This window comes from Meleagris gallopavo, chromosome 4, assembly GCF_000146605.3.
Source record: "Meleagris gallopavo isolate NT-WF06-2002-E0010 breed Aviagen turkey brand Nicholas breeding stock chromosome 4, Turkey_5.1, whole genome shotgun sequence".
Classification (NCBI taxonomy): domain Eukaryota; kingdom Metazoa; phylum Chordata; class Aves; order Galliformes; family Phasianidae; genus Meleagris; species Meleagris gallopavo.
In genome coordinates, this window is record NC_015014.2 from 47,505,361 (window position 1) to 47,531,746 (window position 26,386).

At 35.3% G+C, this 26,386-nt stretch overlaps 1 long non-coding RNA gene across 1 annotated transcript; it reads left to right on the forward strand.

Moving 5' to 3' along the window:
* The first annotated feature begins 475 nt into the window (after nucleotides 1–475).
* LOC109367366 lies at nucleotides 476–16,746 on the forward strand. The gene is made up of 4 exons (XR_002114451.1): nucleotides 476–527; nucleotides 13,990–14,090; nucleotides 14,184–14,308; nucleotides 16,077–16,746. It is a non-coding gene; the product is annotated as an uncharacterized LOC109367366 (long non-coding RNA).
* Nucleotides 16,747–26,386: the final 9,640 nt, after the last annotated feature.

Sequence of the window (26,386 nt, forward strand, 5' to 3'; positions counted from 1 at the left end):
GAATATTTTGCATGAAATAGATGGGCTGTGGGATAAAACCACTTAATACTGTGCAAATATTACCTAAATTACTTCAAGTTATTAAGAAGAAAATAACCAACATTTATAGTATTATTAGCAAGCTGAGTTACCCTCACTTTCAGATTGAGATGAATTGTGTATCACTCCCACTTTACAGTCTACAGTAAACTACAGCTTTTATCTCCATTAATTGGTAGTTCAGTCATTTCTATTATGATTTTCACAACCAGCTATGAATTTTACCTCTGTTAACACTAGTTCCAGTCTTATCTGCTATATGGGAACTGTTGAATCACGGCCTGAACCACTGATTGACCACCTGAGGCAAGGACTGAGTCAGCCATGGGAGCACAGGTGAAGCACAATTCAGCTGTGTGACTGGAAGTCACAGGTGGAGCCTGGCTGCACTCTCCTAGACTCCATTTAAGGGCTGGCTGCCACTGGGGAAGGATCTTTTTCTGGAGAGTCTTCCTTTTGGAGTTTTCTACTGCGAGCCTAGGATATGGGTGAGTGTTTCATTTTTTGTTGTCTCTTTCCACCACAATAATCTTTCAAACTCTAAACCTGTAAAATACTATCCTTCTATCCTAGTTTCATAAAGCAAGAGGATTGAAAGAGTGCTTGGGTATGTTTACATGCCTATGTACTCAGTATATTGAGTTTTCGTATCTTTATGTACATACATATGCAATGTGAATATTTACATATAGAGAGATTTGCATTTACATTAAAATACCTAAACATATTTTTATATTACATGTGATAAAAATGCTGTCGAAGTTCTTTCAGGTCTTCCTACAATGCCTGTAGTTTGGTGAAGTTGGAAATTTTTTACTATATTGCTGCTTTTAATACTTTTTCTGCAGAAGAATTAGACAAGGAATGAATCATCTCAGTAAAATCTCCTTCTCTGGAGATGTTCAAGACCTGCCTGGACACCTACTTGTGCGACCTGGTGTAGGGAACCTGCTTTGGCAGGGGGGTTGGACTCAATGATCTCTAGAGATCCCTTCCAACCCCTACGATTCTGTGATTGATGTCATTAAATTAATTACTTACCCTATTGCTATTGGAGATGCACAGAAAACAGGTTCTCTCTACATTTTGTTTTTTATCTACCTCTGACTTGACAAAGATGAAATACTATTTTGGAGATCTGTGTCTTTCCCCCCTGCTTCTCTCTCTCAGATCTGTATTATGTAGATGCTGCTTACTACACTCTCCACTGTCACAGTCTACATTTCAAGGGTGGTCAGAGGGTTTATGTCTGGATTTCAAGTGTCTGGATTTAGTTAGATGGTGTAAAATCCACTTTGTCTCATCACTGTAAGTGACATACAAAGGTCTCATCAAGTCCTGATTTACTTATGGGTGCTATCATCAGTCTCAGTCATGTAATCCTTGGCAGATTGCTGAACCTGTGATTAAAGCAGACTACTCCACTCAGCAAGGTACTGTTTGCTGCAGGGATTTGAAAAGTACATGCCATACATCTCCAGACACACTACAAAGTCATCAAAATACAGTTTGAACGTCTGTTGAATAAAAATGCCTTCCTGACTTGTATCAGCTATTGCTGTTTTCTTGAGGAATGCTGCCATCATGGACAAATACACAGTTGTAGAAACCTAGGGACCCAACACAGGAACAACTGTTTTAAGTCTTGCACAAAACCCCTTTCACCAAAGGGGCTGATAGAGCACATATATGTTATGGTGAATTTTTCCCTTGTGCTAGCTATCGTTAGGCTTCAGTCTACTGATGGCAATAAAAAGTGAATCAACGCTGTTCATCACATTCACTATAGTAATAATATCTGGGAACATTAACCTATTATTCAATATCTGTCACACTATGAACTTCTACCTGAAGACCTTGTTATACTGTTACTGTTTAACAACTTCTTAATATGTTGACACTTACAGGAAGCTTCTATGATCACATGACATCTAGCTGTAGTTCCAGTATTTTGTATAACTCATATACAATGAACTCATACACAAGTTTCAGGAAATGTGATAAACTGCATCCACTTAATTCAATATTTTCCACAGACGTGCCTTTATTTTCCTAGATTTTTGTGATCTTTGTGTGCAACTTAAAGTGTAGAAATTTTTGATGGCTATTTATATTTATTCATGATTTCTGTCTATTTTCCTAGGAGGAAGGGAAATACAAATTAAAATTTAACAGAAAAAAATTAATTCTAAATTGTAAGATCTTTATTTGTTATGACTAGTTGGCAAAGTCGAGTGTTATTTCTTTCCATAACATTCCTACTTTTGAAATATTCCCTAAAGAATAATCTTGCATATGATTAAAACTTATAAAACTTCCTTTATTAAAAATACGTGAAAGTTATTTTAACTTTTATCTTTTTTCCGGACTTACAGGGGTTTATGCTAGCTCCACTAAAGTTTTTCTTTGATCCTAGTGCTGCATCTGAGAAAACAACTTTTAATTCCAGTCATGTACACGTGAAACTGGATCTCTTGCTCAGGTGTTAATAACCTTTTCTCCTTTAACTGTACATAAAGAGGCTTGGAAGTCTTGATCAACAAAACTGACACAACAGGCTGGAGAAAAAGCCAGATAAGAGAGGTAGCTGGGAATGAAAGAAGAATTTCTTATAATATCTTGTATATGAGAAGTTTAGGCAGGATTAGGATTCATGAACCAAACTGTCTCCCTTGTTCCTTCTAAGTGAGAGCAAGGTCACTCCTATTTCTTGATGGTGCTGCCCCTCAGCGAAGATTAAGGTCTTATGATTGTATGGGAGATCTGGGAGTAAAAGCAAGGAATGAGTCCTCTCTATTTTGTCCATGAGGTTAGCTGGATGATCAGATTATACTCTTCTCTAGATGGATCTATGAAAAGAACTATAGGGTAGACTAATTTCTATTCTTTCTGCTGCCTTCCAATAGAATATTGTACAGGATTCAGTTGGATCATACATAAAAATTCCACTATGTTTAACCAAAGATTTTGCCATCCTACTGAAATTAAGACAAGGCAGAAGCTGGAAAGCACTAGATAGTTGGTTAGATACAGTTTTTGACTGGCTTGTTTGACAGGGAAGTACCTACTCCTGTTAAAGCTTTCTACAACCTATTCCTTCAAAAATTGTGTGACAATAAAGAAAAAATTAGCTATTAATGAAGCCCATCTGGTAAAAACTGTAGTAAATATAGATGGAAGCTGGTGGATATTCTTTCAATGTCTACTTAAATTTTACTCTGGCTTCATCCTCAAAGCATGGAACTTCATTTATTTTATTTTTCTAATCACTGGTTAGGACCCTACTCTTTGAAGTCAATTTATTTGAAGAGAAGCATTTGACTTCCCCTGATTTCTCTCCATAAAATTTGTAATCGTTGCTAAGACTTCTAAAATAAAATTTTTTTGTTCATAGTAGGAGAAGGCAAACTGCTCTATTTTGTTAATTGGTAATTTGTAGAGAGCAGCAAGAAGCTATCACTTACTGGCTGTTCACACACTTTACAGGCATTTGTGTTTTCTCACACCATGCTGATTCACCTTGCCATCTTCCCTGGGATTGATGGTGATATTCCCAATAAATAACAATGATCACTGATTGTCACTTCTGGTTATCAATCGTGAGCCAATACTTAATTACAAATTCTGGTGCATAATTATTATGTGAATTATGCAATGTGGCATATGCACTGTAATATGAACAGCAACTGCCAAATACATCGAAGGATGCATTTACAACACTAATTTTTGGCAGAAATATATCCTCTTATGGTCGTCTTTTGATATCAGCCCAAATGCTGCTATTTACTAGCTGTGTTGAAAAGTTGTATGTGAGACAAATTCACATCTGTTCTGAAGTAAAATGGAACTCCTAGATAAAAGAAAAAGGCAACTTTGATTAGTGTCTTCCATGAGAATTACAAAGTAAAGACACTTCTGGTCACATTATTATGCAACTGCACAAGATTTTCATTAATATTGCAGGGTCAATACAAAGTGTTGTATACATATATAAGGGAAACTGAAGGTGAATAGAGTTTGTACAAGTGACAGTGTTCAGAAAATTGGGAGTTCTTTTGATATTCCACTGAAAAATTCAATGAGCATATGCAGAAAGTAGCTCATAATTCCTTTGAAAATTAGAGCATGTTGGGGTTTCAAATGAGATGAGAAATGTCTCCTGGATTTACATAGTAGAATCCTGCTTCCAAGACAGCTGCAGATATCAAACAGAATATAATTAGGGTGAATTAAATCATTCTAGGGCAATAATACCACATTTCCCCAGTGAAGAAAAAGAAACTATTTTAAAATAGTTTCTCTAACGAGTTATTTGTCTGTACTGCTTCTTAAAGATGCTTATTTGGGGACCATTTATGTTGCAAACGGTATGCAATGCTTTACCCAGAAATCATTTTAAACACTGTTTCTCTGATGAATGTATTTACAGGATCAACAGAGGACAGTTTAACAGGTAAGGGTTTTCATTATTACTATTTTCTTTTCTCTTTATACGAAGACCATTATAGACGCTCCCTTGGGATACTCGGCTTAAAAATTACAGAAACATAATATTTTATTGAGATGCAACTCTTTTACTCATTTTGCAGACATCTAGGACAAAAAAGTTGAAGGGATTTGTCAGATTCTAAATAACAAAGATTTGTAAATTCTTGCAGCAGTAATGAAATACGATTTCCAGTAAAGCAGTCCAAAAAGCAGCAGGGAGAAAAAACAGACTGGAAAAAACAGTGAAAAGTCTACCTGTTAGGAACAGCAGTGTCATTTTTATGGTATACCAAACTGTTTTTCAAGTTTCCATATTGCTGAATTCTCTGCGGCTTGTTACGCTGTTATAAGAGGTGGTGCTTGATCTTTTGTACTTGTAATATAATTTGATGCCCTCAGGCTTTTCATTACTAGTCTTTTCCTGTAGGTATGAAGGGTAACTTAAGAGTAGGGTCAAACCTGCTGAGCTCTCTTGCCAACTCATTCCCTGCAGATGGCTCGTTACAGCTCTGATTTGAAATGTACACTGGCACATAGGGCTCAAAACAAGTGCTTGTGAGGTGGGCTGAAGAGCAATCTATCTCACCAGTGTTGGCTCACAGCCCACGGAGCTCCAGCCAAAAGGCAGGCCTAGCACCAAGAGCTTGTCTCCTTCCAGTGCATGATTACTGGTTTAAGCCCATAGTAAGTATAGGCATCTGCATGGGTTTCAATCCATCTTGAATGACCATGTGAATAGACTCCTACTGAGTATTCATAAAGCATCCTGTTCCTGAGGTTCTGGTTTATCTTGTTTCTCACAGTACCTGAACTAGAACTCTGGCATGAACTGCAGTCTGGAGCTGCAAGGTTTTTTGAACACGCAAAGGAGAAAAACCTTTTCCTAACACAAAGGATTCTAAGACTGTGAACAAAACAGCCCAGTGTGCTTTTTAAAAAGACTGACCTTCACTACTAGGTCAGAGTATGTAAACTTAACTTAAACTATTGTCTCTTCTTATTCAATTCATGTAGCTGGAAGATTAAGAGACACTAAAACACTTCTCTGTGCACTGTTAATACTGATAGCTATTCACAGAAATAAAGAATAGTTACTGCAGCTCGCTAGAGATCAATCTTGTAAAAACAGTATCTTAAAGTGACAACTGATTTTTGCATCACTTCCTTCCTTTGCTTTCTCTTTACTGAACGCTGTGTTGTTGCTTTAAAGCAGTAGGAGGAGAATGTTTATGGATGATTCTCTTTATTTTGCTAGGAGTTGATAATTCTTCAGCTTTTACCGTTTCTTCTAAACTGTTTTAGTATTAAGTCCTTTGACAGATTCTTAAAAAGACTCTGCCCTCATAAGCTAACCACAGTTCCTTCTTTCAGCATTCTTCATGATTCCATTTGTGAGGGAGATAAATTCAGACTGTTAGCTTTCCATGTTACTTTTCTTTACATGTGAAACAAACACCAAGGAGCAGTAGATCAGCATTTGAAAAATCAGTATGTATTTCTTGTCACCACAGGATGGTCTGATTATTGACATCAACTTTTGCCTCGTAGCATAATCATGTCATATTTGAGATTTATTATTTTACAATGTTACTGTATTGGAATTACTTTATTTGGGAAATTGATTTTCATGACAATTTTTTCATTGTTTCCTCTATGCACATTCTCCTCCATTACTGCCACATCTAGAACAATCTCTTTAGAGAAATATGAGGGTTGCTCCAAAAGTAATGCCTCCTCTTTTATAATGTTGGCACATGACATCAGAGGTAGATGTTGGTGGTATAGGAATAGAGGTTGAAATTTTGACCAATATTCCAGTACATCTTGTTGCTGTGCTGCGATGGTAACAGAGGGACACTCCGACATAATGGCTTCTGACGTAAATGTGTGTATGAAGCAAAGGTGTGTCACTGACTTACTCCACCTGGAAAAAATGGCACCCACTGACATTCAGCAACTCTTGCTGAACACTTGTGGAGATCAAACAGTGGATATGAGCATGGTGAGGCACTGAGTGGTGAATTTAAGCAGTGGCCACTGCGATGTGAAATACAAGCTGCATTCTGGATAGCCATGCAGATGTTTTACAAACACAGCATGCAAGCTCTAGTTCATAGCATAGCAAATGCATAGCTAATGAGGATGACCATGTTGGAAAAAGATTTTTGTAGCTGAGAATTTTCTCTATCAAATAGGGTTATTATGCTCTTTGTATATGTTGTAGTTTCCATGGAAATAAACAGGAGGTGTTACTTTCAGAGTGGTCTACATAAATGTGAGAGAACTTACTTTACAGTAACTTAATAGAGAAAAACAATACTGCTTGATGAAAGTTGGTTTTGATCAATCTGTAGTGACCTAAGAACAGTGAGTCTGCCTGTGAAAACTATTCCACAGCCAGGAGCAGAATCTGAAAATCCATTCAAGATCAGATATGTGTATTTAGCCTCAGGCTAAGGAGAATCTTGTCTACTTCCGGATCAGACTTTTTGCCCAAGTATACATTAAGCCTGCCTCTCAGAATAGACTTATGCACTTACTTCATACTTTAAGTATTTATGTTTGCTGTCTGCATTTTGGCCTGTCCTCATTCAGCAAAATCCATCAGAATTGCAATTATCCCAAAATTATTCCAGTAATAAACTGGAGAAAAAAAAGGAAAGAATCCTGGCAAGTCATTTTAACTATGGAAAGTCCTCTAAGATTTATCTAATTGAAATGGTTAGGAGGTAAAAGGCTGGGAGAAAACCACTAAATTAAGGATATAATCAATTCCATTTTTTTCTTAAAAATTAAGAATTGTATTAGCTATTGGATAGTAAGGACAAGTATTGCCTCAAAGAGTTGTAGAGCATTTAACATCCTCAGAAATATTCATTTTTGTCTAGCTGCACTAGTAATACCTAAGTGCAGTAGCATTCGCATATGATCTGATGATATTTTATCAAACTGTAATCTGATCAGAGACTTTCATGATTCACTTGCACTTACTTGATTTTCATTTTATTTGTATGTGTGATATTTTCATTATCGTTGTATAAGTTGATGGACTATTTCCTGTGCTACTACAAGATTACTACTGTAGTTGATGGTAAGTACCTAGCTAAGTAAACCAACGAAATACAGATTAAGATGCAGAGAGAAACATCAAAGCAAAGTGGTGTATTTGCAGCAATATAACTGATCAATATGCAGGTTTTTGGTGAGGGAGTTTTCATCCTGTGAGTTCACTGAATGAAAATGACAGTTTGAAAGCCAAAATACTGGGAAAAGGAAGACTTTACAATTCTTGAGGGAAGTGACCTCAGAAAATATATATTTTCCTGTTCAGTTTCCATACATAATGAGTACAAGATGAAGTATTTTGTTAAAGATGTGAGTGACATCTAGCCTTGAAATAATGCAGAGGGAAAAGGTTAAAGGTCTAAAAGTCTGACATAAATAGCCAATAACTGGGTCAAGAGGTCTCTCTGAGGGGAAAAGTCTATTTGCTTTGTACATAACTTCATCACTTTGAAAAAGGGAAGAGTGAATAGCCAACAGATTTTAGAGTTGTAAACTTTAATCCTGACAGTAGTCAGTACTGTGATTCGCATTTGAGATAATTAGGAACACAGCATGTAATATGTACAAATATACCTGCATGCTTACTAGTGAACATGGCAAAGTAATCAAGAGTTATAATTGCATGCACAATAAAAATATTAGACTTTCACTAAACATCTGTTTTCAAGCTTTATCATAGTAGCATACACGTTCAGACCGTCTTAGAAGTCAGCTGTGTATGCACAAGACAGAACCCTTTCCACCAGAGGAGAAATTGTGAAGGAATCGAAGTGTGTGTGTGTGTGTGTGTGTGTGTGTGTGTGTGTGTGTGTGTGAAGGGGGAGGGAAAGGAGGTGGGGGGAAGAGGAGACAGCCTTATAGGTTCAATCATTGCTTTGGTCAAAACTACATATTTACTTAATTTAGTTAAACATAAGCATTCTGAAATATTCCTGGAATTCAGGAGTTGCCAAAAGCATTGTCACTTCCCTCTGTGTTCTCCCATCATCTTCCATTTCCACCTTCTCTCCTTTCCATACATCTGTTCACTCCCAAAGGGCAGCAACCGCAACCCAAAACTGCTTTCCGCCATCCTGTAATCTTTAAGAAGAGGAGAACAACAATAAGCCCAAGGTTTTCTTAATAATAATTCGACTGTTCTACAAAAGGACTTAACCAGCTGTTCTCTTACCGCATGCCATAATTTGTGAAGATTTCCATATTGTCAACATACTAGGCATATCCTGAGAATCCCTGCTGCCTTCCTAGACAATGAAGTACAAGGAAAATTGGTTTTGGTTTTAAGCATTCAAATTTTACCTCATTCCACCTGTATGTTCCTTAGGGCTTTCCATTTTATTTAGTGGCTAACTATAGCCACTAATACTCTGGTTTCAGTACCAATTCTGGAATAGATTAAATTTTATTCTTAGTAGCTGATGTAGTGCCTTGGTCAGGACTTAGAATGAGAGTAATGTTGACAACATGTGAATGTTGGAGTTGTTGCTGAACAGTGCTTATGTGAAGTCAAGGACCCTTCAGCTTCTGGTGCTGCCTTACCAGCAAGGGGCTGGAAGTGCATGGCAGATGGGATGGGGTGGAACCAGAACAGCTGACCCAAAATGGTAAAAGGGATATCTTGTATCATGATGTGTCATGCTCAGCAGTAAAAGCTGGGATCAGTTGGTCAGGGTGGGAGGGCTGCCATTGCTTGAAAATTGGCTGGGCATCATTCAGCAGGTGGAGAGTAATTGAATTGTGCATCACTTGCTTTCTTTATTATTTTTCTTGATTCTTCTTCTCTTATGGAACTGCCCTTATCCCAACCCAAAAGTTCTTGCTCTTTTCAATTCTCTCTTATTCCACTAGCATAGGGAGTGGTGCAGCTATGAAGTGCTTAGATGCCTGCTGGGTTAAATCACAACTACTGATATTGATAAACTCTCACATTTCCTCCTTTTTATTTGGGGTCATGGTATTGGGAAAGTCATTACGAAGTGAATGGGAAGATTAGTGAGTGTCTAAACTAAGATTAGAATGAAATAAGGTCAATAGAGCCTAACTTGTCACGCTCTTACTGAATATTTGTTAAGAAAATATATCTAACCTGTGTAATTGTTTTAACAGGAACACAGGTCTTAAGTAACATCTACTTATTGTCTACATATTTTTAAGGATTAGATAGCTATGAAAAAGCTAAAAATTCTATGCCAGGACTATAAAATCTGATTTAAAAACCACTTCTTATACCGTCATGCAGGGAAGATCTCACTGGTTTTTAAGTAATCCTTTAACATTTTGTGCAAGCTCAGTATGCTAGTGTCAGGCCTGAGGAAAATATTGTTAAAGAGCTGAGTTTGGTTCCTAGATCTAAATTTCTGATTTGTAATTTGTTTACTTTTTCTATCACGCCCCCTCTGAGATTTCCAGCATAACATTACTTTTAAAGACAGAAATATTTCTGCTGAGCTTATAAATTACTTTCAACTGTTCTTATTTCATTTTATCTGTTCCCTGAATGTAGGGTATGGAGAATTGTATTGCACTTGATTCAGAAATGCCAAAGGGCACTGTAGACTGCTTTTCTGTGACCATCTGACCTGTTTGCTTAACTTTAAATGAATAAAACCCAGGATACCTCTGCATTTCATAAATGAAGAAAGGAAAGGAAGAAACTTCTAGTAGAGATAAGTTACAGTGCAGTCCTCAGTTTCATGAATGCCCTGTCACAATATGTTCTGTAATTTATTTAGCAGTCTGGTCACAGAAAATATAAAATGGGTTCAGTCTTCTTACCATCAACCCTGTACACATATTTTATAAGTCTGAACTGAATGTCAATCCTTTCCAAAGTAGCCAGCATGACTGAAAATCGGAGGTCAGTCTGTCATTTTTTCATCAGTTTATCCCTCTGTGTCAAGGAGGAATCAACTGTATCCCTGTCATTTCCTTTGTTCCTATAGCTGTTTAACTTGTTCCTGTAGACCTCTACTAATGGTAATTAGTATATATTTCTTCTTTACTTTATCATAATCCTGTATTTCCACTTGTGTATGTATCTCCCTGCTGGGGAGAAATCTTATCAGTGTTTATAAATATCGGAGGATGGGATTTAAGTGGATGGTGCCATGCTCTACTTGCTGGTGCTTAGCAACAGGACAAGGGGCAATAGGCACAAACTAAAACACTAAGGAAAAACTTATTTACTTTGAGGGTGACAAGGCACTTGAACAGGCTGCCCAGAGATGAAGTGCATCTCCTTTTCTGCAGATATTCAAAACACGCTTAGACACTTTTCTGCACAACTTTGTGTAGGGAACCTGCTCTAGAAAGGGGGTTGGACTAGGTGATCTCTGAAGATCCTTGTCAACCCCTATATTTCTGTGATTCTGAGATTTCTTATGCTTCTGGATCTTTGACAACTGCTTAACTGAGACAACATCCTGGTAGTAGGAAATGAGAAGAGATACTGTCATATTACTTGAAGGAAAAACAGAAAAATAGTTTTTTTCATATAACGTTATTTTTCATATAAGTATCCGATCTTCTCTATCAGTAAGATGTCTCATATGGGAAAAGATTTTAATTTGGAAATCCCCTATGTTATTTTTCCAATACACCATAGCAATGCATGTCTTTCTAAAGCTTATAGATGGCATTTTTTGACAGATAAAATGCATTGAAAGTATTTTGGAAACAGAAGGGATGATGAGATAAAAACTATTCATGCCTTAATGTTAGATTATTTTTGTTGCTAAACTTCTGCCAGGACCTCACTGCCAATGTTCTTGATCAGAGTCAAAATCATAAGTACTTATGAAGAAGCAAATTCCTAAAATGAACAAGATTAAGAACATGTAAAATGTGAAATTCATAACCTACAAGAAGACATTTCAGGTTAAAATTCTTTTATGTTTCACAACAAACTATGGACAGCAGTTTGAAACATAAATGTAATAGAAGAAAAATCACAGAAGCAGCTGAGACCTGTGGATTTTAAAATAGTGGAGGAAAAGAAAAAGGCAAAGAACAAGGAGACATTTTGAAAAGAGAATTGGGCTGAAAGATTTTACTTAATATAATTCTCTGCTTGATTGCTGCATTTTCCTAATGATGCAAAAATATTCATTAAGATTTTCCATTTTATGTTTGAATTGATAATATCAAGGCTTTTCCGGTTGTAACTGGGGAGACTTTACTAAGAGTAAACATTTTAAAATTACCACCCAATTTTACTGAAATTATAGATAGAGATCTGACTCACTATTAGCAATTTCAGTTAAGTCTTGGCATGACAGAGAAATTACAAATGAATGAAGTGTGCTATTGCAAACATTTAAACAGGGAGTGCTGGATGACCGTCATGACTATGAGCAAGTTATCAAGACATCATCCACAGGGAAATAATGAGAGCTCTCATGCAGGATTTTTAAAATAATTAATATGCAGGTCTGTATTACCTACAAGATAAAGAATAGAAATAAAAATCCTAGTAACAAATATGCTTTCCTAAAAATGCATCTTGTTAAACAGTTTAGTTTAATTATTTGAAAAAATTATTGGTTTGATTATTAGAGGATATGAGACCAGGCATTTGACTTAGAAGCATTGAGCATTCAGATATTAAAAAAGTCATATTCCAGGTTTTAAAATGCTCTTATCAACTGGAAAGTCATAACAGCTACAGGATAGGAAACTGTGAGCAAAATAATTAAGACTAAAATAGATTTTAAAATCACATGGGCCGAAGAAGATGTGTGAATGGTGGTCATCAGTATATAGGAGGAGGAGGCAATCTGTCAGCATAGTATAGAAAATCTAGAATGTTTTAATGTTATATTTTAATAACATATTAACAGATTAAAGACAATGCCACCCCAGCTTCCCTAATTCCTGAGAAAGAACTTAAAGCGAATAAAGAACTACATCAAGGGTTTTGTTTGTTTGCTTTACCAGAAACAACTCCAGTCAGTGACTTTAGGAGGGTTTTGGAAGAGGAGAACACGTCTTTTTCTTAATCAATGATAAATGGTTACAAATCAGTATGTATTTGTATTGTGACTGCAAACATGAGAAAGTAATTAACAATATGCTAAGGAGAACAGCTTCACCATTTTATGTATTATTCAGTGAATTGCTTACATCACGTATAGCTGATAAATTTTGTTGCCTGCAATGGTTATCTGGCCCAAGTGATAGAGAAGATCAGACTAAGTAATCTAAATGTTTCTTCTTAAGTTAAATTGCATGAATCAGTATGTAAAATTAGCTTCACTGACTGGACCTAGTGAAATTGCAGCAATATATAGGCAACATATTAATTTTAGGAAGGAACTGTAATCCTCTTAGTGAGAAGGAAAATGAAATGGAGATAGTATAATTGAAATGACAGAAACAAAATCCATAGCTTAGTGAATAGCTGAGGAAATATACTAACAATAGATATTGTCTTTTTATTGCTGTTACTTTGATTCTTTCATTATTTTTATTTAAAACTTTCAGTGTACTATCATGAATTATCTAATAAAATTTAAAGATACTGCAATTTAAATAATACTGACTTCTGCTGAATGATTATTTATGGACTAAGTGTGTTATAAGAAATACAAGGAAAACTCAGTCCAAAATAAGTAGCATTCATGTTCACATCCTGTTTTCTTCTAAGACTGTTTTCTGAGAAGGAAAGTAAGAATCTTCTAGCTTCTATTTTGCTAATGCTTTTTTTAGCACATATATAAGGTAGATATTATTGTACAAGGGTACCAAGTTCAAAGATTTTATTTTTCATGAAAAATTTTGATGTTATCAAAAAGTAATGACCACGGTTAGCAAACCACTGAGTTGATGTCCAGGATCATAGAATATAAAATGGACCACAATTGAATTTAATGTCAATAAACAGATTTGGCATTTTCCCCTGAGCTAGTCTACAAGAAATAAGTACCTGGCTATTTGATTTTCATTTTCATATCACTCCAGAAGGAAGATGTGGTTTCTAGCTAAAGAATTGAGAACTGGCAGCCTAGGGTCATTCTCAGGCTACCTTATGGATGAGTATGCCTCCTACCATATGCAATATGCATACCACATGCATTTGTGGTGGATAAATGCACTTTATTCTGAATAGATAAGTTGCAGATCAGTGGCAGCTGAGCGCATTCTACAATTTACTAAAGAAAGTCGTTCATTCTGTTCTACATTGTTTAATTTTTTGTATTTGTTCATTGTTATTCTGGTAGATTTTCTTTTTTTCCCCCTTCTAATTCGCATTTTAATAGCACAGCACTCCACTTAGAAATGTTGAAAGGAAAATGCGCTGTAGTTGAACAGGAAAAAGGAGTAAATTTAAACTGTTGTAAACAATAAATAGTATCTGAAGTAAACTGATTTTGGCAAAATGATTCAATTTCTTTGCAGGATGATTCAATTTTGTGGCAAGATTGCAGATTTTGCTTCCTAACAACTTTATCTCTCTTAGTAAGGAGCTAAAACAGAGGAATGTTTCAAAACAAGGGCAGGTAATTCCATTACTTGTGATCATAGAATAACAGCCATTATACCATTTTCCGTAGCTTACTTCCACTAGCTCTGAACTTTAATATCCATTTCAGAGTAAATTATGTAGAAGATCTGAGTACTACCAAGAAACCGAAGAATCAAAGAATGCAGCAAGTTATTATTCAGGGTTGACTTAGACACAAAATAATTGGTGGCATTCAGAGAGCATCACTATGAGGTAAGGTGACTGCTTTCATCTTCAGCCACTTTGTAATTAAGTTTATGCTGTTTAAAAATCTGTAATGTAAGCAAATAAGCCAAAGTATAAGACAGAAAGGGTTCAAGTTCTGAAATATCATTAGCTGTACTAGTAAGTAGTATGCAAGAATACTTGTTCTTGAGGTTTTTGAGGATATCCTACCCTTTCATATTGTTGCAGCTTTCAGCTTACTATTAATGACTGCATGGCTTCTGCTAATATTTTCCAGATAAAAAATGAAAATCTAACATTCAATTCACCTCTTTGTTCTTACAGAAACAAAATGTTGTTCTTCACTTATTTTTTTTTCTCCTTTGTTTTACAGCATCAACAATTCCAATAACCATACGTATTTGTAATTTGGCGTGAAATCTTGATGTTCACAGAATCACAGAATTGCAGGGGTTGGAAGGGAATTTCTAGCGATCGAGTCCAACCAGGCTTGCTTACATTTTTTTCTGTATTACATTCTGTGCAATTTTTTCAGCTTCGTCAACATTAATATTTGCAAAATGCAGGACTATTTTCATTAGTGTTAGAAAAAGTGGATTTTCTAATTTACAATTGCAAGATACATTTTATGAGTATAAATTCAGATTGACGTGTAGTGAGAGAGTGCTAAATTAATTTATTCATGTTCGTAATACTGCAAGGCAGCCAAAATTTAGTGGCTTGACTAAGATTATGTAGTTCATAGTGCCCCTAAGTACTGCTACCTCTCTATACCAAAGGCAGTATTATTTTTGACACTTCGAAATGATGATAGAATCTTCCCTTTTCAGAAGTGTATGTCATCATATTTTTCAGATATGCAAAATCTCAGCATTTTGTCACATTCTCCTAAAAGTTTTAACACTTACATATTAATATATCAATTTAAATGGACAAATGTAAGACTGTGATGCAAGTCCAAATTGTGTTTTATCTATACTTTAAAAACTTGCAACAAACTATTCTTTCAAAACAAAATCTCTATATTTCTCTGATAACCAATTTTATAGATACATGGAAATGACATTCAATAGTGCTAATTGGCTAAATGCTTATTAAAGAACTACTAAAATCTCATTGAGAAGCTCAATAAATGTGTACTGAAGTTTCCTTATTGACAGCACCTTCACCTCCTGTAGAATGTATTGTATATCTGACATAATGAGCCTGGAGTCCGTAAGTACAAATAATTGCTTCAGATCAAAGTTATATATAACAAATTTCATAAAATTAAAAAAAAAAACCACAAACACAAACACTTTTGTTGTAGCTGGCAGGAAAAATCTGCAGTGTAGACAAATTTATTAAAAACAGTTTCTATAATGCATGTTGTGGCTGATATGTTTGTATTTGATATAGCTAAAAATAGGTGTTAACAAATCCCTTTACAAGACTGATTACAGGTCAGGTCACTCTGCAGGAAGGAGAAAATTGGAAGCAATTTGTTTTGAAACAGAAGAAATAACAATAAATTATTTATTAGGCAATATGATGGCTTTTTTCATAGGATTTGTGTGTAAACTGAACTATAGACTGCAGAGAGAAAATACAGAGATACGTTCCAAATGATATCTTCTGAGGAAAATAGTGGGATTTAATTTATAATAATTAACTGCTTACCAGCCAAGAAATGTGATCTACTTAGTGTTACACTCAGTAACAAAGTCTTAACATTTTACAGCAGTTGTACTCCATTCTTTACTAAAAATCTTGATTGAAAGACTAAGAAAACTAAATCTACTTTTTGTTGTTGCAGTTCTTCCTACTACATGCCTGGAAATGACATCTCATCTGGACTACACCCAAACAGGAAATCAAGTATAATGTATATTCCACGTGGATGTGCAGGCAGGGAGATAACAGGATCATGGAAAGCAAGTGTTTTTTTTTTTTTTCACAAGGCTTTAGATCCCATGAAAACAGAATCAGATGGACAGCATCATAAATATTATAGCATGGAATAAGCTCACAGCTGGGAAGAACAGCCAGATATGGAAGATGTCAAGCATTCCTTGGGCCCACCATAAACAAATCAGCCTAGATGTAAGGACTGATAGATTCTGATGATCCAAAAGTAATGTCTCTTTTTGTTAATGTTGGCCCATGACTCAAGAGGTTAGTGGTATGGCAGTAGAGATTAAAACAACATAAGGGATGAATGTTGGTTGTATGGTAATAGAGATTGAATCTGTCAGTTGATATTCTATTATTTTGTTGTCATGTGATGGATGGCAGCAGAGGGACAGATTGATAAAATGGTGTCTGACATGGTAATGTATAAGCAAAGGTGTGTCTCTGAATTCCTCCATGTGGGAGAAATTGCATACAGTTGCAGCAGGTCAGCTCCGCTGATGCAGATTCTTATGAGCGTGGCATGCGTGCTCTTGTTCATCATTGACAAACATGCATAGTTAATGGTGGTGACTGTGTGGAGAAATATGCAGTATTTTTGGAGCAGCTCTCATGCATCAATATTGATACTGATATCTCTAGATTTACATGGGAAATGCTAAGTATTTCCTATTTACCTTCTGTTTCTGTCCTGTTTTTAGAGACTCTTTTTAGGCTGAGAAGTCTTGATCTTTGCTTTCTTCAGTAGAAGCTGTTCTACAATTCTGATCACTTTCCCTGCCTCTCTATACCTCTTCTAATTTTTTTACTTGATCTCAAAAAAATGTATATAATAAAGGTGTGAGCCTACCAGAAAGCTATTCTGTGATAAACCAACTCTTGTTTTATTTATGTAGCATTTTCTTATAACATTGTTGCCTTTCTACGGTAATAAGACAGTTTTACAGTCTTATCCAAAATGACCTAAAGATCTTCTTTCAAGGTTGCAATGGTTTCTTTAATGTCCCTCACTAGGCATGTATAGTACAGTTTGTTTTTCTATGAGAGAATTACTTTGTACGTATCAATGTTGAATTTCATCTGTCACTTTATCACCTAGTCACTCAATATCAAGAGATGAATCAATGTTTCATGGCTTTAATGACATATAATAAAGAGTAGTAAGGAGTTCAATCTAAGTAGCATAAAAGACCATGACAAAATTACTTTGCAATTCCACTGAAGCTGAGTGAAACCAATTTCCCTATTTAGTGACATTTCATATGAGGAGCAGTTAGCTTTTCATTTAAAACTCAGAGGTTTTGGGGCATAAGAAGCATTCTTTTTATTTGTTTTAATGGAAAAGGTGATGTCAGATGAGATGTTTTAAATTGAAGTTAAGTCTGAAACTGGGGTAATGGGGCAGGATACTTCCTGCCTTAAGGGCTGTGCTGAGCATCAGAACATGTATTCTTCTCATTGCTGTTAAACCTGCCATGGATGTAAGGACAAGTTAGGACAGGTCCTCTGATAATCAGGAAGATTCCTTATATATCTTTTTTACAAAATTTCTCTATTGTTTTTCTTGGGAAATGATACAAAAATAATGTTTTAAATTGCTATTGAATTTAAAGTGTGTATGTATGTGTGTGTGTATATATATACACACATTAAATCCAAATTTTCAAACAGGATAAATTTGACCCCTTGGAATGGGGTCAAATAATAGATGCTTAAAATAGTTCAGGAAAAAAAGTTGGTACAGACCATATATCTTATGTAATTTTGTTACATAAAAGGTGTATTTTTAATATTGAATATCAGAGATGACTCAAATCCATTATGCATGTGTTTCTGAGAAGATCTGAGGCATCTTTTCATCAGTCTAGTAGGGACTAGGGACCCTCAGCATTTCTTATGAGTCTCTCAGTAACTCATAAAACTTGGGCCTAAAGACCTTAACTAAGTCATTCAGTTTTTTTCTGTGGAAAAATATTCTGTCTGTAAAACTTATATTCTGTGCTGCTGCTACTGTATGGGGGGAGGGGAAAAAAAACAACAGAAAACAACATGAGAAGAAAACTGTGTTCAGCAATCAATTGTATCCATCTTTCTAATTCTCCTTTAGCAAAAATAAAATCTTCCTAACCTTCTCTTCTATAGATTAAGGAAAAGGGGCTGTTCTGACAAAATGTACATAGTGTGTGATTCCTCAGGCTTAGCCTGCAACTCACCTAATGATTGGTAGCTTAGCCAGAAGAAAGGAGAAACACACTCAAAGCTACTGAACAAAGAATCTGAATAAATTTTCTGTCAAGAACTTCATGGCTTGGAAGAAAAGCAGGATGTCATTTCATGCAAAAGCAGTAAGTTTAGCATTTTGTGTCATAAAATCCAAGGTCAAAATCATCATGATAATGAAATAATCCTTGCTTATGTAGCTTATAAGTTTTAACCTAAAAACGAATAATTTAGCTTACTAGTACAGTGCAGTAAGATAACCACACTTAATTGATGCATCATCGTGAATGTAAATTTGAATTTTATTAAGTAAAAGGTCACAATAACAGCTTTCAAGTCTGTTTTTAAGGGAATTTTGCTCACAGTCTCATGACACAGGATGAAAAAGAAACAGAGTTCCAGCTGTGAAGAATAGAAAGAACAGCTGGACAGGATCAGAAAAAACATCCTGCTTCATGCTCTGTAGCTCACCTTTGTTCCCAAAAGAAGCATGTTGTACCTAATTGGCACATAAGAAAATATGCACAAGCAGAAGGGGCCTGGGTCCTGTGGTATATAATCAAGCTGCTGAAAGGAAATAGTGAAAGGAATCCGAAAGTGCTCAGTAGTATCCATAATAACAGGAAGGGTTTATACTAACAGATGCATTTGAGTAATGAGCAGCAGCAATAGTAAGTATTAAGGAAAATTATCCTCTAACAGTCTCCTGTACTTGAAAAGTAATGGCTGAAAATACTAAGTAGAATGAATGTAAAATGGTAAAGTCAATAAGATGAAACTTCTTCAGTACTAATAAGTCATAAAGAAGACTTTACATGACACTGCAAAACAGTTTTAAGAAAATGTGCTTTACAAAACAAATATTAATATTCAGGATGACACATCTTAAAAAATGAAAGCTTTGACAACATAGCAAGTTCAAAACTTTGAGATAAGCAAAGACCTTGGTAAATAGCAGAGGTCTTTAAAAATACCAAATGAATCAATATTTTTCTTTAGTGGTTCTTCGTGGTAATCATTTTAGTGCTTTCAAAATGTTATTTGATTTGAAAAAAGGCTGTGATGCAAATTTAATATCAGAGCTATTGCAAAGTCTGTTATAGAACTTTGTAACACATTAGATGTCATATAAACTCTTTCAGTAATCATTTGTCAGATGTCAATGTAAATTGTATTAAAATCCCACAAGAAAACATGAAAACAACTTGTGTCATTAAATAATATTGAGAAATACTGAGTTTGCATGCTTAGATTTTCTCTAGGTTTGTATATTTTTCTAATTTTCAGCATAGAATTGTTAAACTTGTTCAGTTTTAGCAGTTTGTGATAAATACATGCAATATTTGCCACATGGTATTTATTTTCTTATCTTATTCCATGAAAGCATGTGTTGCACAACAGTTGTGTGTACTAAAATGTGTTGAAAGTTATTAGCTAAGTAAGGCTGAGGAAAAGTATTCTGTCAGACAAATTCATAACGGATCTTCCTACAGATTTTTATTTCCTCCTAAAAGGAGTTACTAGCATGGACCTTTCCTGAAATACACCTGCTTGTTGCAAGCCTAATGCAGAGGTCTATTAGGGAGAAGTAAATATGTCTAGAAAACAGGTGACTAGACTCTGGAAAGGAACAGAAACATGGGTGACATGCATGCACCTTGGGTGCAAAGAAACAAATCTCAGATAAGACACTACTCTCTGTGCTTCTCTGGGCCTGAAGTGGAAAACCATCCATGATGCTGACCAGCTTGCTATTTAATTGAAGATCCCCAGAGTGATCACACTGCTGAATGATTGGAGATATTTTCTTAGTGAACTCTTCCAGATAAAATGTCACACTTAGCGCTAGCCTCAAGCTGACAATGTGATTTTTTTTGCAAGTTGTTGTAATTGGATTTTGTTCAGACTGCCCAAGATAACCAGTACACTTGAGAATATATTCAATGTGAACTAAGTGAAACCTACTCATGGGGACTTTTTGGTCAGTGGGGTTGGTTATCAGAGCTCACCACTGCCCCAGCACCATGTTGGACAGTTCTGGGGGAAGGAACACAGCAGGCTTTACCTTGCCAAGTGTGCTCTGCCATTGTTATCTTTTTTCTTTTTTCACAGAAGGTATGTAGTTTACAGAGTACAGAGGGAACTATTCCTACAGAAGAATATTTGTTAACATACTGTTCAGCAGATGCCACCTGGATGCTGAAAAATGTATCCTTCTAGTAATAACTTCCATTTGCTGAATAGGCTATTCAGAAAATTGACATTACTGCATTGTTGTGTTTTTTCCTATTTTCATTCCAATATTTCCTTGTGTTGCCTTTTCATCCTGCATTTTCTGATTTCACAGATGTTTTTTTAATTTGCTTTTTTATATTTGTGAAGAGATTTCTTATTTTTTAAAAATTCCTTCATTTTTTTTCTTTTTTCGGTCTGTTTCATATCAAGTTTCAAATATTATCTTGGCTTCTGTGCAATCAGATTTCACTAGAGTGCATCTTTTCAAATATCCTATCTCACTAGATTCCTCTTAGCTGCCAAAAGAACAGTTATAGCCTCAGTCCATTAAAAATACATTGACTATCAGCAAGGTCAGAATAGAAGCAGTAGAAGAGTAGTTATTTGTTACTTAGAATTCAGTTGCAGAAAGCAGGTGATTCTTTTTTTTTTTAAGTCATATTAAATTGAAATAAAGCACACATCTCATCCCTGCTAGAGCCATAACGTTCTCTGATGCTCTCAGTGATAGCCACCTCCCACTGGAACCAGCAGAAGCTTCTTGGCGTCATGTCCCAGAGGTCAGCACTCTGCAGCTGCTTTGGAAAGGAGCCGAATAGCTTGCTCACAGATATGTCCTCCTTGTGAAGAACATTTAGCCATCAGACTCTATGCCAAAAGGAAGGAATCTAGTGAGAACATCCTGCTACTGAAGTGTTGCCCTCAGGAGAAACCTTTTCTGACAGAGTGTCTTTCTTTCTTCTTCCTTTGAACAAGAGTGGACAGAATTTGTGGAAAGTGTGCATAAAATAGCTAATCTACAGCATTTGTCATGTTCTGGGAGATACCTTAAAGAACCCATTGAGTAATTCTGGCTAATTGGTATAAAGTAAACTACTTAGAAAAGAGCAAGCTGGGAACTTCTCCCCGTGTCGACAACATGAAAAGTAATATAAATAACAACATTATTATTCTTCTTTGTAATTACGTTTCTGTAGCAACTCCTCTCAAAAACAGTGAATTTGCCCTATTGTAAATAACTGAAGGATACCACTCATGATATTTCCAAAATATTTTATAAAGGAAAGTGTTTATAGTGGATCATTTGGATGGCTAAATCCAGAACGTTGTCTTCGTTTACATTCATGTGAAAATTCCTAGTGCCACCTATTGGTAGAAATAATAAAATGTTAGTTAATGTGGTGCTGCTCTTCATGAAACATACTTTTCCTGAGAACATGGGGGAAACAAATGTTTGCATTTCATATTTTAAAATATTAATAATAGTATAAATACTAGTATAAGTGTTTGCATTCCATATTGGTATTAAACTCTTAAGAGGCACGCTAATAATTTTTCATTCCTGCTGAAGATATTTACTTTCCATCTGCTTCTGCCATGAGGTGGAGACAGTGATGGCTGATGCCTAAACCATCTGCCTGCAAAGAGCCACCCAGTATCTTTACAGGACTTCTGAAATGTATCAGATACATCAGATAAACAGCAAACTCTTTTTCTTTCCTCAGGTGATTTATAAATGAAGAGCACTAAGGAAGCCCTGCACACCATACAGTACCTGCTAGAAAATAATTTACACTTAACAATCACCAGAATTCTTTAAGTAGTTTGCCTCTTCACGGCAATATAAGTAATCATAATGTTTGAGCAAAATTCTATTCCAAGCTTTTTACCTCAAAATTTTCTCATTTGAATGAGAATGTTCCTATGTTTCAGGGGAAAAGAAATAATTTTTTAAAATAAATAATTGTACCTTCTTAGTAGTATTTATGTACTTAAGACAAAAATCTGTCAGAAAAAGTTACAGAAAGGAAGATCTCCACCTATGGTCAGTGCTTTCTCCCAAATACCATCTTTCTCCTGCTGGAAACTGAACATGAGTCCTTGCCATGGCAAAAGAGAGAGTAGGAATAAATACAATGCCCAAAGTGCACAGGGGCAACATGGCCTGGTAAGACTTGGTCACACCATCCACACACATCACACAAAGAAATTCAATATTAGTTCAGCTGCTGAAAATAAGAGGAGTGAACATTTTCATGTGGTGTAGTTTGGGCAGTGTGAGGAAAGACAGACAAAGAGGATCTGGCAAAAGATGGGTACAGAGGATACAAAATTACTTTGAAATTGTTAAAAGACTTTAAGATTGTGAGAAGACAAAAAAATTTTAATGAATTTAATGAGTTCAGCTGCCAATAGAGACTTCTAAACTTCAAACACTGGCAGAACTAATTGACATTAAGCGAGTATTAATGAGTATTTACATGTCAATGTGTTCCATTTATAAAATATATTAGCTGGAAAATCATATATACTTAAAAAAAATTCATTTATTGTATGTTCTTACTCTGAATTAAACTGCTTGTCCAAATGAAAGTGAGCTTTCAGTACAACTTTGAGGTCAATATGAATGCACTTATCATTTTTACATAATTAGTTTTTAACAAGTATTAAGTTAGAGATCCATTTAGTACTTTTTTATTAGTTTGCATTAGCTTTCAGATTCCTTTCTGAAGGAAAATTAATGAGTAAATATGGAGTTTCTGGAGCCTGATAAATGTAGAAGATGAATGATAAGAGATTTATTTATCCCGTGATAAAAACTTGCAGATAGTGAATGTATAGGTACAAAATCACATCTGTTGATAACTCTTTCACTTCTAAATAAGTTTCTTCTAAACACTCTGAAATATTGCTATAATTGTGCATTTATCTAGTATGCACAGTTATTGAATTTCCAAACAGCATTCTCATTACTCTTATAGAGTCTCATGACTCTTACAGGCGCAGTAGTCCCAAATTAATAACAAGCTTTCAATGTTGCAATATGTGTACCATTCACTATTTTTGCAGCATCCTCAGAGGTGACATTTCCAAGCTAGTCAGGGCTGAAACTTGCTGGGCTTTACTACTAACCAGCAAAAACAATTACTCTTTTAGATCTTGTTGCTTAAAATTTGTAAATAATGATAATAAAAAAAAATTGTAGCCTTTTTTTTTTCTCCCAATATGATTAAAGGAGAAATGTAACTCACTGGTATATGACAAATGCAGTTTATAGCTATAGCAGTGAGTACTATTCTATTTTTTTTCTAAAAGATGCCTGTTCATACATGCATGAAAATACTGTTAAAAAACAAAAACAAACAAAAAAAACCCCTGCTTGTCCAGGAGCATAAGAACAACTGCTGTAGTTACAGTTAACAAAATCTTTGTTATTAGCTGATAAAGAAACACCATGAATAGTGCTATAGTGCTGAGGTTCTTATCTTTACCAGCATTATTGAAAAGAACTCTACCTGAACCTCTCTCAAATGAAACTGTAGATTTTTCAAGCTGATAATTAAATCCCTGGGGGAAAAAATAAATAAATGCATGCTTCATTTGATAGGGAAGATTTTTTGGAAAGAGAAGGGAGTGAGGCAGCTAGGTAATGGTACTGGATAATGGCTATTGCTATGGGATTCACAGCAACAGCCTCAGCACCTGACTTCCTGATACCTCTGATTTGTAAAGTGAAATAAATTGAACATTTTCACCATTTTGAGAAAAGAAATGTGCAAGACTAATTTGGAATCTCATATGTTCTTTTGACCTAAAGGAAGAAAGTTAATATGAGGTTATTAAACTTTTTTTTTTTTCCCTCGTATATCCTTAGCAATACACTATCTGGCATTTATCTGGCCGTAAATACTTCCATTCTTCTGCTGTGCTACATCCATCTGCTATAGATGCATTTCCTTATGAACCTTGCATTATGTACCGGTGTAAAAGCCTGGATAAAGCATCTGGGGCACGAACAGTGCAATTTCTACGTGAGAGCAGTGCAACAGCTTTTGCCGCTCTGTTTAAATTCCATTCATTTTCCAAGGCAAACGGAGCATGTGAGGTTCACTGCCTGTCTGCCTGCTGCTCCCATTAGTATGTTTGTTCTTTAGGACTTTGACTTTCTTGCATCTGTGTTTCATTTTACCCTCACTAGGTTTTTCAGCTCCTATGCAACTGAAAAATACAAAATAAGGGGCCTTACTGTTCACTGAACAGAGCCTTTAATACAAAAAATAATTTGGTCATATTTCAGTTATTCAAGCAGAAGTGTAAAAAAAAATTCTCAAGAATACAATAATTTACAGACAAAGCATAAATGTTTTTTTCCTTTTTATATCACAGGAATATGTGTATTGTTCATTCCAATTATTTTACAGATTTTAAAAATATTTTAAAATAGTCGTCCTGGCATTTTCTGTAGTTTGGAAAGCTTGCAGTCCCACCTGCAGGTTGTCATGACTTTGGCACTGAATTTCTCTTTGACCTTTCCAAATCTGGATACTTCTGCCAGGCCAATAGCACTGGAAAGAGATAAACAACTATTCAAAATCACAAGTGACTCTGTCAGGCTGCGACATGTGAAATTGATTACAGACTTTATAAAAACAAAGAGAGAGTTTTGAGTAAACAGAATTCACTGTCCACCAAGGGAAATGCCTGAAATGTACTGTATTATTTGAATTGGGAAAAAAGAAAAAAAAAAGTACATGGGGAGTGCTACTCTACTTGTTAAACTAATGACCAAAGTTCTTGTCCTTGAAGAAAAAGAAGAAAAAAAGCTAATCATTCTATTAAATGGATTTCTATCCATGGGAAATTTGATCTGAGACTTGACAACTTACCTGTAAGAATAGTTTGGATTAAGATATAGATAATAAAAGCTTTTATTTTTTTTGCCAGACAACAAGCATAAAAGTAGAAGGTAAGTGTCAAAAAAGCATCAAAAAGAAGGAATTTTGCTCAGCCAGAAGAGCAGAGAAAAAAAACTTTGAGAAAGTGTGTTTTGTATTTCTAAGGTATAAACTATGTGTCTTCTTGCACTTTTTTCTGTCAAAACTGCAAATTTCTGGAAGAATTTTCCTTGATTGTGAATTCATGCTGTTCTTGAAGATCATTTAGATCTGTGTCCAATTTCATATCTTAAGATGATGCTTAAACTTATATTATAAAGGAAAGCTTCATAAAGGATTTCAAACTTTAGAAACATGGCAGGGGAAAAAAAATCACTTTCTATTTGTGCTTCAAGCCAGCCTTAGACTTTATCTGTTAGGCTCTTACCAAGAATGTGTTTAGTTTCAGGAGAATTTCATAAAGCTTCATCACAGGTGAAGTTCAATTTAGAGAACTGCTTTTCTCAGTCTTAGTCATGCTTTTATTTTCCAATGTGCAGACGATCTATTTGTTCAGCACGTCTTTTACCATGGTAATGGCAACTTCCAAAACAGAAGAGCATCAGTGATTGTCATGGTATTACATCTGCAAATGCTTAATGAGTAGTGCAGCTTGCAAATTTCAATACAATTTTAATTATGTTTAGCAAAAAATAGAAGTCATGACCAAGCTTCAAGTGCATCTTGGTCAGATCACAAGCAAGAAATTCCCTGACTTGAATACAAATATTGTCAGAGAACGTGCATTAGGATTATGCTTTCTAAAAACTCACATTGTGGATACAATTGTTCTTAGGTTCCTTTTTTATATTTTAACCGAGGACTTTAGTTGTCACATTGTCTGAACTGTCCATTGGAAGTTAGAACATAGTATGTTAGTGATAGCTAACTTTGGGGATTTTGACTGTAAACTTTTAATGGTAAGGGACAATTGTAACTATAGTTAGCTGACATGAACATTCTTGAATGATGTCCTCTAATGAACGGAAATCCTGTTATAAATCATATATCCCTGTTGCTTGTTTGACACTCATTGAAGCGAGAC